Source organism: Onthophagus taurus, chromosome 11 (genome assembly GCF_036711975.1).
Source record: "Onthophagus taurus isolate NC chromosome 11, IU_Otau_3.0, whole genome shotgun sequence".
In the NCBI taxonomy this organism is placed as follows: Eukaryota; Metazoa; Arthropoda; class Insecta; order Coleoptera; family Scarabaeidae; genus Onthophagus; species Onthophagus taurus.
Genome location: NC_091976.1, coordinates 17,167,657 through 17,182,072, shown reverse-complemented (window position 1 = coordinate 17,182,072; position 14,416 = coordinate 17,167,657). Strand labels below are relative to the sequence as shown.

At 34.8% G+C, this 14,416-nt stretch overlaps 1 protein-coding gene across 2 annotated transcripts in view; it reads right to left on the bottom strand.

The window, feature by feature from the left end:
* The window catches only part of LOC111424234 (tenascin accessory), a 595,836-nt gene that overhangs the window by 424,670 nt on the left and 156,750 nt on the right, over positions 1-14,416 (bottom strand). The gene's annotated exons all lie outside the window — the stretch shown is intronic.

Here is a 14,416-nt window from a genome sequence, read left to right as displayed (position 1 = left end):
TTCTGTTTGAATGCTGTTTTAATGGATAAATAATCGATTTATAACAACATAAGTTAAATTGTAATTTTATTTACAGTGTAAACCGTAAAACGTGAAATAATGATGGATAATAAAAATTGACCTGGAAGTGAAACAAACAAAGCTATAATCCTCATTCCAAGGGGTTAAGTGTTGATCCATAAAACGTTAATCGGACGGGGCCGGTTATTTTAGGTCCGGTAAGGGTTGAATTTGCCGATTTCAATTTTGTCGCTAACAGTTGATTCATCAGAGAGCGTGGGATTTGACGTTTACGGTGGATTTAGCCCCAGCCAGTCGAGCACACGTATTCCGCAAACTGTAAAAATAACGTTTTACGAGGCACCTTACCGCCCCCTGAAAAATTAATAGTTACATACAGTTCGCCAACGCCTGCCGGTAGCGTTAAAGGTAAATATCGTTCTCTCTCTAGCCACCACCGTTAGTTTTTACTGTTATGCTAGTATATTGATTTTGTGGTTCATTTTTCAAAACCTCTCTCAACGAGATAATAACGCAAATCCAATAAAACTTAAATCCACTAAAATTTCATAATAAAAAGAAGTAATAAAAATGTGTCCTATTAATCCCATTAAAAATAATCCATGTTCAATAAAAGTTGCTTTCGATTCAAATTAATGTGTGCACTACGTTATTTGTTATTTAATAAGGTAAAATTCTAAAAAATTATTCAAATACTTTTGTATTTGACTTTAGTAAGATTTACTATATAAATCTAGATCTCGAAATCGTTGGGTGTAGCTTAAATAACTTGGATCAGTGTGATCTTTAGTGTATCTGTGATCCTGTTGGAAATTCTAAATATAGGAAGCATTTTAATTTGTCTGAAAAATGTCCTAGAAGTAAACCAGCTAGACAATGAGTTACACTAATAGAAAACGAAGCAATTCCAACTGTGGAATATTTAACAGCATAGATCTCACCGTAAAACTAGGATTACCTAAATTGCGAATAAATATCATAGATATACTATAGTATTATTGTCTATGAGGTGAACGACATGATAAACATCATGTATATCAGAGCTTCTCAAAAAATTGGGATTGACAATTGAATCAAACGGAAAGGCAATGATAAAGGCAGATATATTGCACCTATTAATAAAGTTAGGAAAATGAGACAAACCAAACTAGAGACGTGTGAAGAAGTAGAAACGACATGATTTTTTGGTAAGGTTCTTGATAAGAAGTAGTGACGGGCAACATTTCAGATATGATATGATAGATATGATAATTATGAAAGATCAGTGGGAAAGAAGTCATCAAACTAGCTCAAAAACACAAACCTGCAAAGTGATTCATAAACCTATGTCGAAATGTTTTACGTCTCACTTATAGTAAAATAATCTTTTCTTTTAATTCATGACAAGGGATCGAACTGATTATTTGAAGGAAATGGTAAATTTTTTCCTCATACTAATGTAATGAATTTAAAACGATTTCAAAACCGAAAGACCGACATCTTTCGGGTTATTCTGCGGTGTTGTCAAGCAGATGCAACCTTATGGAATTAAGAGCAGGACTCTTAATTCCATAAGGTTGGTTTTTGCCACATCTAGACCTTGGTATATAGACGATCTAAAATTGTATCCCAATCAGGTTGACCTTGAAAATCCTCCTATTCCGTGATAAGAGTTGTAGTGATGATGTAAAAATGAAATTTATGTTGGACAATATAGATAATGGAAACATTGATGCACACAATCGCTGTATGTCTGTGATGGAAAAAGACGAAATAGATCGAAAGGAAAGGAAGAATCAGTACAAACACCCAGATTATTTGTAGCTTACCTTGAAAGAGTAAGCAAGTTATTGAAAAGATAATTACCAATTTGCAATATTTACTTACGCTCTTTACTGGACGAACACCGTACTAGCAAAATTCAACTGGCTGGTAGCTATATAAAGACGATGTTAGTATAGTAATTAATACAGTTTCCAGACATTGTAGACAAATTGTCATCTGGAAGATCCTGACAGTGCAAATGTGTGCACATCTCTCAAATGTCAAACAAAAGCTTGACTTTTTGACAGAAAATATCCTTACAGTTACTGAACTAGATACCGTAATAATTAATGTAGTGAACAGGATGAAAAATAAACTAGAAGATTACCCTATTAAATGAACTCCTCTACTTCTACAGTAACAATAATCTAACAAGAAATGTATCTTTAAAAATTATGTTGTTTGAAAAATTAAACGATTTATTTATTGGAGTCATTTAATCCACGTTCTAAGCAAAAATGTTAAGGGAAAAAGTAAAAACGATTAACTTTTATTTGCTGTAATTTTTACCAGTGTCGTGCCTTATCTTATAATTCATCCTCAGTCAAATCTACATTTAACCGCAAAATTAACGCACCATTCTGACTTTTGGTTTTATTTCGAAAAATATTAAATATTTCCAATTCATTAATATCAGTTATAATAATTTGTTCATTATACGCCTTTTGAATAGGATTTGGTCGTCTGCTTTATTTAATTTTGAAATCATAGCATCGTTTCATGAGGGGTTTGTTTTTTAAGTAAATAATTGTTTTTCCAATGAGCGTGCTAGACGAAATTTAAATCGTGATGAATGTGTTCAAACTGTAACTTTGTCCAATGAAGGACTAACAAATCGCGAACTTGGTAGAAGGTTTGGCGTGGCTCATACAATGGTCGGTAGGGTTCTGCAGAGATTTGTAGAAACCAACGATTATGCTAGACGACCTGGCCAAGGCAGGGCACGAGCTACAAATGCGGTGGAGGATCGATTTTTGATGCTTCGAGCACTTAGGGAACGGTTCACTACTGCACGAAGCCTCCAAATACAACTAAGCGAGGTTCATGGTACTGCTGTTAGTCAAGATACCATAAGAAGACTACTCAAAATTTACGACCTCGGGCAGCAGCTACTGGTCCCAGATTATCTGCAAACCACCGAAGAAACAGATTGGCTTTTGCAAGAAGGCACGTGGGTTGGGACATCCATTATTGGGATTTACGGATGAGTCACGGTTTTGCCTTGTAAGTTCTGATCGTCGTCCAAGAGTGTACAGAAAGCCAAATGAAACATATTCCACATGTAACATTCGAGAAACTACATTATACGGAGGCGGTTCAGTGATAATATGGGGTGGGATATCTTTAACAGCTCGCACGGACCTTTTATCGTTGATGGTGGACGTCTGAATTTGAACGATTCAGATAAGAGGATTCACTCTTATGCAGGATAATGCGAGGCCACATGCGGCACATATTGTTACTGAATATTTAAATTATGTTAATATTCAAGTCCTCGAGTGGCCAACCTGTAGTCTAGACCTGAACCCAATCGAGCATCTTTGGGATATAATAGGACGGAGGATTAGAAGTCAGCATCCACCATTTAACAGCTTAGACGACCTGCGACAAAGTCTTATCGCGTATGGGAAGATATCCCTCAAGAAACCATCCGATCTCTAATTGAAAGTATGCCACGACGATGTCAGACTACAATAACATCCAGAGGTGGTAACACTAGTTACTAATAACCTAAATACGGTTCAAAAGAAGTTCTTTGTGTTCGTAACAATAATGATCATTTTACATGATTTTGTTTATTTTCAGTTTTCTTTTATTTCCTGCAATACATTTAAGTCATACTTATGGTTATTATCGAAATAATTCTGTTTATGCATTCTATTCTTAATATATTTCTCAAAATCTATGATAATTTTGACTTTAATTATAATAAATCGAAATATATAAGTGGTGCGTTTTTTTGCGGTTAAGTGTATGTTGAATATAACATGTTGCAGAAACCGAAAAATCTGTTCTTATCCTAAAGTCTATAACAATCATATATACATATAGACTTGGGTTTAAAAAATCATGACAACTAACAAGTAACACTAGGGAAGAATATTTGTATTATTATTGTACGCTACATAATTGATAATTGAATTGTTGCTGTCAGAAAAGTTAATTAACTATATGATTGATGAATTTCATGTATAAGTACAAAAGCTTTAATTGACATGCTTTGAGGGAAACATTTGTAGACGATCGGTGTCGGGTGACTGAGCGGACCGCGCGGTGTGCCTAGAACGGACTATTTGTTTCTCATTTCAATCGCTAAGCTCATTTACTCGCTGTATTCGCTACCGTCAACTGCTCTTGTCACAAGTTGAACTTTTGGCTTTTAACAGTGTGGTTGTTTTTGCTGCTTTCGATTTACGTATTTAAAGAACCTGTAGAAAAAATGTCGATAAACCCAAGAAACATTGTTCTTTTATTGCAAAGAAGTTTTAATTCTCCTGAATATGATGTTGATTCAGTTATTACTGAGGAGGAAAAGTCTCTTGCAGCTAATTTAAAAAATGTGATTAAAGATGCTATAGATGCAGAGATATTTGTTGAAAGCATTGATACTTTAAGCTTTAATGAAGAAAGTGGATGTTCTGAAACAATTTCTTGTGATGATGTTTCTGAAAGTGATTTCGAAGAATCACTAAAGCATTACAAGAAAACTATAATTAATATTGATAATGAATATAAAAACAGGTTGTACAATTTTGTCATTCCGGTAAGACAAAAGCTTTGCTTTTAAAGCCATTTCAGCACAAATCTAGGAAAGTTCCTGATTTGATCATATGTGCAGAGTTGGGTTTAGAAAATCATAACAGCTATGTTTATTTAAAATATAAAATAATTTGTAGCACATCAATTCTGCATTAAATTGGCTTCGAAATGTATCAAACATTTCGACAACATTTTTTATATTTTTTATTGTAAAACACTTTTTTAAAGTTTTCAAAAGCAAATGTTATCAATAATCTTACATAGTTACTATTTTTTGAAGTATGGTTGGCTGTGGTGCCGCCACAATAATCATATGTGCAGAGTTGGGTTTAGAAAATCATAACAACTACGTTCATTAAAAATATAAAATTATTTATAGCACATCAATTCTTAATTAAATTAGCTTTAAAATGTTTGATAGTTTATCACAATATCTCAATTCTTTCTTGACACACGGTTTTCTAAATTTCTGCTCTTAAATCTATAACAATCATAACTGCAGGATCAAAATTCATAAAAAGAAAGTTTATTATAATTATAAAATTATATATAGCACACCAAATCTCTATCAAATTAGCTTTAACCCTTCCGGTCACACAGTCCACTGTAGTGTGCTTTTCGATTATTTCTTAATTTTTTCGAAATTTCAAACAAATTTCAAAAATTAAGAAAAAAAATAAGTAATGTGTATCAAATTTCATAATTTTATCATGGCAAATAAGAAGTCGTGAGTGAAAGGGATTTCACGATAATATCTCAATTCATTTCTGAGATAGGATTTTTTAAATTTTCTGTCGTAAAATCTATAATAATGGAAGGTTTTTTATATTTTTTATTGTAAAACACTTTTTTAATGTTTTCAAAAGCAAATGTTATTATCAATAATCTTACATAGTTACTATTTTTTGAAGCCACAGATACTCCCCCTCTCATTGTCAGTAAATAATAGTCAGAGAAAAAGGTAAAACTTTCAAAATCCAAAACAAAGATTTTTAATTTAAGAAATTATCAAAAGAATTAAATTTAAGTATTTGTTTGTTAACGGTAGAAATATGTAACTTTTCATTTAATTTATGGAAGGCTCGTGTTTATCGGGGTCACCAATTTATGGAAAAAATGTTGTCGAAATGTATCAAACATTTCGACAACATTTTTTATATTTTATATATGTTATTATCAATAATCTTACATAGTTACTATTTTTTAATGTATTGTTGGCTGTGGTGCCGCCACAATAATCATATGTGCAGAGTTGGGTTTAGAAAATCGTTCATTAAAAATATAAAATTATTTATTGCACATCAGTTCTTTATTAAATTAGCTTTATAATGTTTGATAGTTTATCATAATATCTCAATTGCTTCTTGACATACGGTTTTTTAAACTTCGGCTTTTAAATCTATAACAATCATAAGTGCAGGGTTGGGTTTCAAAAATCATAACAAGAAAGTTTATTATAATTATAGCACACCAAATCTCTATTAAATTACCTTTGAAATGCTGAATATTTCATCATAATATCTTAATTGGTCTCAAAAAGAAACAACTTATTAAATTTTAATATTTTCAGTAAGTACAAACACAATTAAATATTTTATGATTATGTATTCCAGTTTTATAAATATTATTCTACTGATATAGGAGGATAGTTTTTGTACTAATTTAGTTAGTTTAAAAGTGCACTATAAAAATGCGAGAAAGTTCGGGTAATGTTAATCACTGCGAAGTAACTCATCTTTTAAATAATTAATACTGAAAGTTACTTTAAGTTTACTCCAAGTCTATGTTTACATCGTCACGTTCAATCCGGTTTCTAACATTTGTGGTGTATCATACTGCTTCGGGGAGCTTTACTTTTCGAAAGTTAAACACGTGGTCTGAAGAGCGAAACTTTGGAGTGTATTACAATGGCGTTCTTCGTAACGAGATTGACGTTTGCCCTCTCGCATTCAAACGTCACTTTCCGATCCGGGGTATTAACGATCCCCCCAGCGGGCGAGCTCCCGCGGGAACAGAGTGAGAGGTTCGAACGTCGTCGTTGCGACTAAAAACTTTTGACTCTCGCCGAACTTTCCTCCTTCTCCGCGGGAACCCGGAAGTAGAGTTGTAGCGAGAGTCGCCTCTCTCGTATTTGCATTCGGACGATTTTCCTTCGAGTGGCTCTGTGCTCTACTTACTTGCACTTCTACTACCAGCTACGTTCCATTAGAATTTTAGAGTCCCGGTTCCAAAATCTAATTTCAGTAATTGCTTCAGTCATTAGTAGTAACAGGACTTATTTTTTGAGGTCTATTTTAGATTTATTTAAAAGTAATCGAATTAATTAGAATGGTAATTATAATTGAATTAATACATTTATTACTGGATCATATTTGAATTTGTATGAAATTAAATTAACGATGAAATGCAATGTAACCTCGCCCCCTTTTAAATAGAATTAGAGGATAAATAGGATAACGGTATGCAACTGTACCTATTCGTAATATAGTCCTGAATTTAAATAATTAAACCTGACACAATGGACGCGTTCGAGTACGAAATTATAATTTGGAACACGGATTTAATGATATCCTGTGCAGCGTGAATAGAACTCAATCAAACAAAATTTCCATTTTTTGCTATTTTTTTTTAATCTCATTTAAATTACTGGTATTTGAAAATCTTATTGAAGTTGTGAAAATTGATACGACGTAATAGAAAAGGTGAAATTCGAAGACACTCGGAATAGATGAGGCCGAATATAATAGTGCGGTAGATCACGTTGACAGCCTCATCAATATCGAAAGCTTTACGCACGGTTCGACTTCGAAAAACCGTCCTCATAGAACGGTCGTTCGTCGACCGTGATTGACTATCTAGTGATTTTATGCTGCTGGGCGGATCGTTCCATTCGAAATTGCCTCGCATCATAAACTTTTATATCCCAAATTCCACAATTTCAAACCATTATCTCTCATTGTCAATAAAGTCCTAAGTAAATTTTGCGAAATTTTACGAAATAGTGTAATTCAAGAAAGACTTTGTACTTTGAGGAAGTTAGTACAGAAGATTCAAGGCTTTCGAAACCAGACTTTGAGTCTCCCCTTCTGAAACTGTGGGGTGGCAGTAAATCTCTGCCAGTAATCCGCTATAAACAAACCGATGGTCAGCTCACGACCCCCCATTATGTGTTGGCATAGACGTTAGCGTACATTAAGCGAATTTCCCATAAATTAGGTCCGGTGCACGATACAGATTTGATGGGGATTTACTGGGGAATTTACGGGTTTGGTGGCCCGTCGTCAATTAATCAAATCGACGCCGCAACGGAATAAAACGAACGATAGGAAAACCAGTCCAGTATTGACTCTTATAAACTTCGAACTGGACCGAACTCAATAACTTTATTGAGTTAACTTTGCGGCCTTTGTAAATTCGATGTCATCTCTATAGCAAAATATAAATAACTCCGGGAAAGGGAGAAGTTTTCCAATATAGTGAGGACAGCACGTCAAATTTTAGGCGGTGGACGACTATTGCGATGTGGGAAGTGATATTGGACCGTCACCGTATTTTCAAACTTGTTTATACACGCTTCGGTTGACGATGACTACTTACAGAAAATTCAAAGAAAATTTCGTTATAAAATTTTCGTCGTAAACATGAAAGGATTTCCCTAGATAAACCATGTGCCTTTAAGTCATTTAGATTCCACTCCAGGGAAATTTAAGGAAAGGGTCACACGTTTGGTTAGCCGTCGGTTTTATTGCAAAACTCAGAAGGTTTGCCGGAACTTCGAACCGGAATATTCCTGGAAAGATAATTTCCTTAATTCCCTTGAACGATTTTTATTAAATTGCCATCGACTCGAGTACTCCTTCTTTGGGATCCTCGATGTAATGTACGGGCATGTTGAAATTCAATCAGTATAAGTGAATGATGGTATCGAGGCTATCTAAACATCTATTCGGTGAAATGTAATATGCGAAATGCCCGGGCTTGTGGGGAAAATATTTCACCGGGTCTTACCTGGCAGACGGGGGTCTGGTGGCATAATAGCTTTTCACAATTTGATCCCGGCCTGTATATTTTCCTTTCCGCCCTCTTGTGATTTACACGCAAGAGCAATATTTATAGTCTATCCCAAAGAATAATTTTCCACGGAATGGAAAATGTGTTGAGGATGTAGTTTTATAGCTTACAAATTTATAAAGCTGAAGGGATGATCTCCAGATAGCCGAAGACAAACAATCGTTAATAATAACACTTAGAATAAATTAATTCCACCTTCTCGTTCAATATTGTTAGTATTATAACCCGATTTTATCAGTAGTTGATCGCTCCCGTTGCCCATTGCTATTAGAGTATATCACATTACTTTCCCCCAACCCTTGCCGTTCCATTATTGATATTTGCGACCTTCCTGTTTGTGCCAGAAACCCATTTGAACTGCACACTGAACACCAAACTGCTTTGACCTACCAACAAATGTTCTCATAAATTCCTTCTAGACTAGGATCCCACTAACGATGATCTCCGCAAATTAAATTTAATTTAAACGTAAAGATATGGGTATTTTTAAGGATAACTTAAAAACAACCTTTTGTATGAAAGTATAGAATAAGAAAATAAATAAGCACTTAATAAAAATGATTGTAACCGGGATTTGTAAAAACCGTTAAAGTTTATAGTTGGTGGAAAGTTGTATGGAAAACAGGCGACCTTTAATCAGTTGGAATGGTATAAAAGGTGAGCAGGTGGGACAGAGATAAAAGTTGGTTTATTTAAGGGAGGTGCAGTAGCATATTTATGTCCGTCCGCATCGGCGCTTTGTTCACTTTTTTAATTATAAAACTTTGCCCGTTGCCAGCAAATCACGTGCAAATGCGGCCAGCGCGTTTTCCATTTTCGTTTGTTTGCATGAAATATGTCTCCTAGAAATCCTTGAAATGAAGCCTTAATTAGCGGCATGTAGAAAAAATGACCCTCCTTGAAATAAATACTCAAAAAAAAATTAACAAATCAAATTCAATATTTTTTTATATTGTTATAGACGAGTACTTGGGAAAGGTTGAAGAGTGATTTGTGAAAGTATTGTCCTTAATAACCTTCGTCAATCGCCATAACAATCAACAGGTTGCGAACAAATTAATTTTTATAGACCTTGCCAAACAGGCACTTACTTCTTAGAGAATGTTGGACACACTATAAAATAAAAACTAATAAACGAGTGGCAAACAGTTTCAACATTTTGCAGGAAAGCATGTGGAAGTGATTACCGCAACATATCTTGTTAGTATACTCTCGATTTTATGTTGTGGTAGTATTAGTATATCTACTGAGTTCATCCCATTTTAACTGAGCGGCTCCATGATATCCTCGTAATGATTTCTGAATCACTTCTTGATTTGACGAGTCCAATGATCGAGGTCATTATCTTACTGGAAAACAATCTCTCGATGTAAAAAACGATCGTGAGGACATGATTCCTTAAATGCGACGAAAGCGGGGCATTTCGCCAGAAGATAAAAAATCGCTAGACTTATCTGATCGGCGAACGTATCTGAGTCCCATGAGCTTTCTTATAATAACAAAATCCATCGTTTCCAAACAACAGATACTTTACAACAGACGCGCTGAAGCGACTCAACATTTATAATTTGTTCCAGAGCAGATGATAGCGTGTCCACTTGAAACTATCTTATAGGTTCCTTGTGACTACTCAAAGACGTTATGTACTTAATTTAATTGGAAATCTTGGAAATTGCCTATTGGCTGACTAAATTTAATTACCAAGTCCTCCTAAAACTAAAACCAATATCAAGTTAATTCTTGATAAATAATAAAATTTCCAGCTATATTACCTATCGAGTAGGAAAGCACTTAAACTACTTTTCTTAAACTCTCCCATTAATAATAAAAGAACAAAAAAAATAACTGTCTATTCGAGAATAAATGATTCAATTTCAGAACGAAGTGACATTGATATAGCAGAGAATATTGAAGAAATCAATACTAATGCAGATGAAAACATTCTTAAAACTAAAATAAGAATTGACGTTTGGTAATACTGACCTTAGAGAGATTATATTTTGCAACGTGGCATAAGAATTTAAGTTGCAAAATCTGGATAGTACTGCATTGGTAAAACAGCTATTCTCAAAACGTAGCATGGTAAGTCCGATAAAAAGGATTCTATTTTTTCACGAAGAAGAGCGACGATACTTATTCTATTCTTTATCTTCAGCCTGCGAAATGTTATTCATAAACTTCCTGAAATATTTTCAATAAATTCTACTTGGTTAGGATTTTACCTTGGCATTCAAGGGCAACAATGAACAATAAACAAGACCCAACATGGAAAATTGTTTCCAGTTCTTAAATTCATTGCATTGTTGGGTTGGGTTGGGTTAATGCAAAATGCACTGGCATTGCAAAGCTATCGTACCCAATGTTGACAAACTGGGATGCATTGAAGTGAGTTGTATTAAATTTTTTGTTTTACTGCTGTTGACTAAAATCACTTCAAAGGACTCAACTCTACCGCATCACATGCTGCACATACATATTGGCCAACCCTAATATATTCAAACACATTTTGAATCATCCATGCTGAGGCAAAAGTTGAACTATCTTGTTGTAACGTACTAATTTATCTAACGTACTCATTTATATTCATATTCCTGTATTTTTTTCTTATCCATCACTCCATTACAATCCGACTATCATTGTGAGCTATGAACTTGCCACTCTGACTGGAGTTGATGCAACCTATTACGGAAGGCAATGACATAGTAGCATACCCTCCTACATGTTTCCTCTCTGAATACAGTAAATAATACCTTTCTCTCCCTTTCCGCCTAGGCAAACTTACATATTACACTTCCACGCTAACACAACCTTTTCCGCAATGTCAGTGGAGAACGATGTCAAAATACATAATTGTTCTTCCCCATCACTATATCACCGTCCTCGCATATAACTCATGAATAATACCACAGCCGAATGTCTCTCTCATGGCTCTCCCTCTTCCCACATTGCACTGTCGGAAACACGGTCTCATTAATGTGTTAACCTTTATGTTATGACCATTCTTAATTATGTGTTCTCTCATCTTCATTCCTCTTATCATTAACGCAACCTTATTTTGGACAATGATCACAAGATTGTATAAAAGACCAAATCACTGGGAATTTCAATACATTCTAATATACACATAAAAATCTTCCTTCACATTGATTCCAATACCCCCAGAACTAAATTATATATTTTCATATCCCTATTTCCATATTAAACAGTATTCGAACTTTTTTATATCTTAATGCCGAAACAGCAAACACTCTTTCTCAACACACTTTTCTTACTCTTTCCCCTCGCTAAGTCACGATTACATGCTGGAAATTGGTGCAGAAAAGATACTAAAGAAGAATGAGGTTATACCAAATAAACTCATGCATAATCTTTATGATCAATGTTGTGTAGAAAAAAAAATAAAATCACTAAGCAAAACGTTTCAGCAAGAATTATTTATTGCAATAAATATTGAACTTTAATAACACTAACGGGGACCAGTGCCACATCACAAACACGAACAGATGATTAATAAAATAAAAAAATGAACAATTTTTTTCTGTACAGAAGAGGAGGAGAAGCTGTTTGTAACGTAAAAAAAATAACATCTCGGGTTATAATACAACAAGTTGGTAATAGAAATATTTTGACTTGGATACTGTACTCTACTCACTATTCTATCATGCAAAGCTGTTTTTTATAAAAAAATTTAATAACGTTTAATCTGAGTGTCTATGAAGAAGCAACGAATCAAGAACATAGTTATACGTGAATAAGTCTTATGATTTCTATCTATAACTTAATACCATAGGCACATCCGTATCAAGTGCGATTCACTGCACGCCACCATTGAGAGAGCTTTTGAATACACCAAAATTATTTAGGCAAACGAAAACGTGATTAAGTATAAAGGGTAACGCTTGTTGCCATACGATTGCAAAAACAGAAAACAGTAAAGAGGTATGGTTATGCCAAACATATGTAAATGTATATGTCGATAATTTTGTTGACAATTGGGAAAAGATTTAGTGATAAAGATGATGTCTTCGATATCAACTTTAAATATTAAATCCTAGAACAGTGTTTCCCTTTGTTATTATAAAGAAAAGTTAAATAAACCGTGCTTAATAGCTCATATGTTAACTTTTTTCAATCACAATAAATGATATTTTCACCGTTCGATCCGATAGACGAAGTGGATGTTTCCAAAATAAACGCATTGGAGATTACTTTTGTGTTGGTCCAACTCAACAATATTTTCAGATATTTTCTACGTACTCGTAACATCCAGCTGGTTTTTTAGTTAGACCGTACATTTTCAATCTATTTCGAAATTATTCTCTCATTAGAAATTGTATTGAGTTAGGTTGAAGCCACACATGCCGACATGTCCTACTAATGGGATCCGGAAGACATCATAATCAGTGCTTATGATGTCTTCCCTTAGATTGTGTTATCAATGCCATCAAATTTGTCGGGATCACTATCAGCGATTAATGTTCGATACCAGATTATATTGCCTTGGTTCAGGAAGATATTTGCATGTTCACAGGTGGATGACACCTCGGATTACGCAAGCTTACAGTCTGGGTACGTAATGTACTGCATTCCAGGCGGAAGTAATTGCTATTGACACGGGTGTTCTTTCTTGAGAGTCAAGCCGCTTTCCAGGCGCTGCAGGCCGTGAAAACGGTGTCGGCTCTGGTTAATAACTGTACAAGAACTTTAAACACACTGAGTTGTGATAACATAGTTTCTCTGATCTGGGTCCCAGGTCACTCTGGGGTTGCTGGCAATGAAGCGGCAGATGAGCTAGCACGAGAGGAAAGCGCTAAAGCATTGTAGGGCTAGAGCCAGCAGATAGTGTATCATTTGCGTTGGCCAAACAAAGGATTAGACTGTGGGCTGTAGAGAGATTTCGCCTACTGTGGACCAGTTCTTCTGGAATGTGACACGCTAAGTTGTTTATTAACATCGCTACTATCAAACCCGGGAATATTTTAGGACTTGCTCGTAGCAGCATAAAACTTCTAATGGGTGTATTTACTGGGCACTGCCGATTAAAGACACACTTCAACTTGTTGGATCTAGCCGACGATGTTGAATGCCGACTATGTACGAAGGACGAAGAGACGGTTGAGCATGTTTTATGACACTGTCCAAATGTGAATCGTATCAGATTGTCGATTTTTGGGCCGCAGATCATCTCCCCAAAGGATTTGAATGACTTTTCATCGAGCAAACATTAATATGTTTGTTAAGAGCATTGGAGTGCAGGTGAAATTTGATCGGGATGCAATAGATCCTTAGGGTCGCGGTGCAAGGTTGGTTGGTCCACCTACCCGATATGTAATTTATGTAACAATTTTGCCCTCACAGGAGATTATGTCTGCAATTTGCTTATGCAGTTTATCAATCATTCTAAGATTTCTGAAAGTGATAATAACTGCACGTACACCATGAATTTAACAGTTTTTGCGCCAAAAATCAAAGATTTCAAGTCTTTCTTTCTCCCGTTGAATGGCAACAGTGTTTACAGATTAACATATTAACAATTCGGGATAGCTGTAAAAGTGTTGCCATGTTAAGGTGTTACCATATTATTAACTCTTGATGTTTGTCAAGATCATCAGCTTCGAGTTCTAATGTACATATGGTGTTCCCATCCTAGGAAAAAATTTCTGTCACTTGTGAAGCTTCTACTAATCAAATCTTCAGACCGTAGATATTATAAACCTTTGTATAAAGTTTAAGTTATCCTGAAATGACTGAATTGTATTCG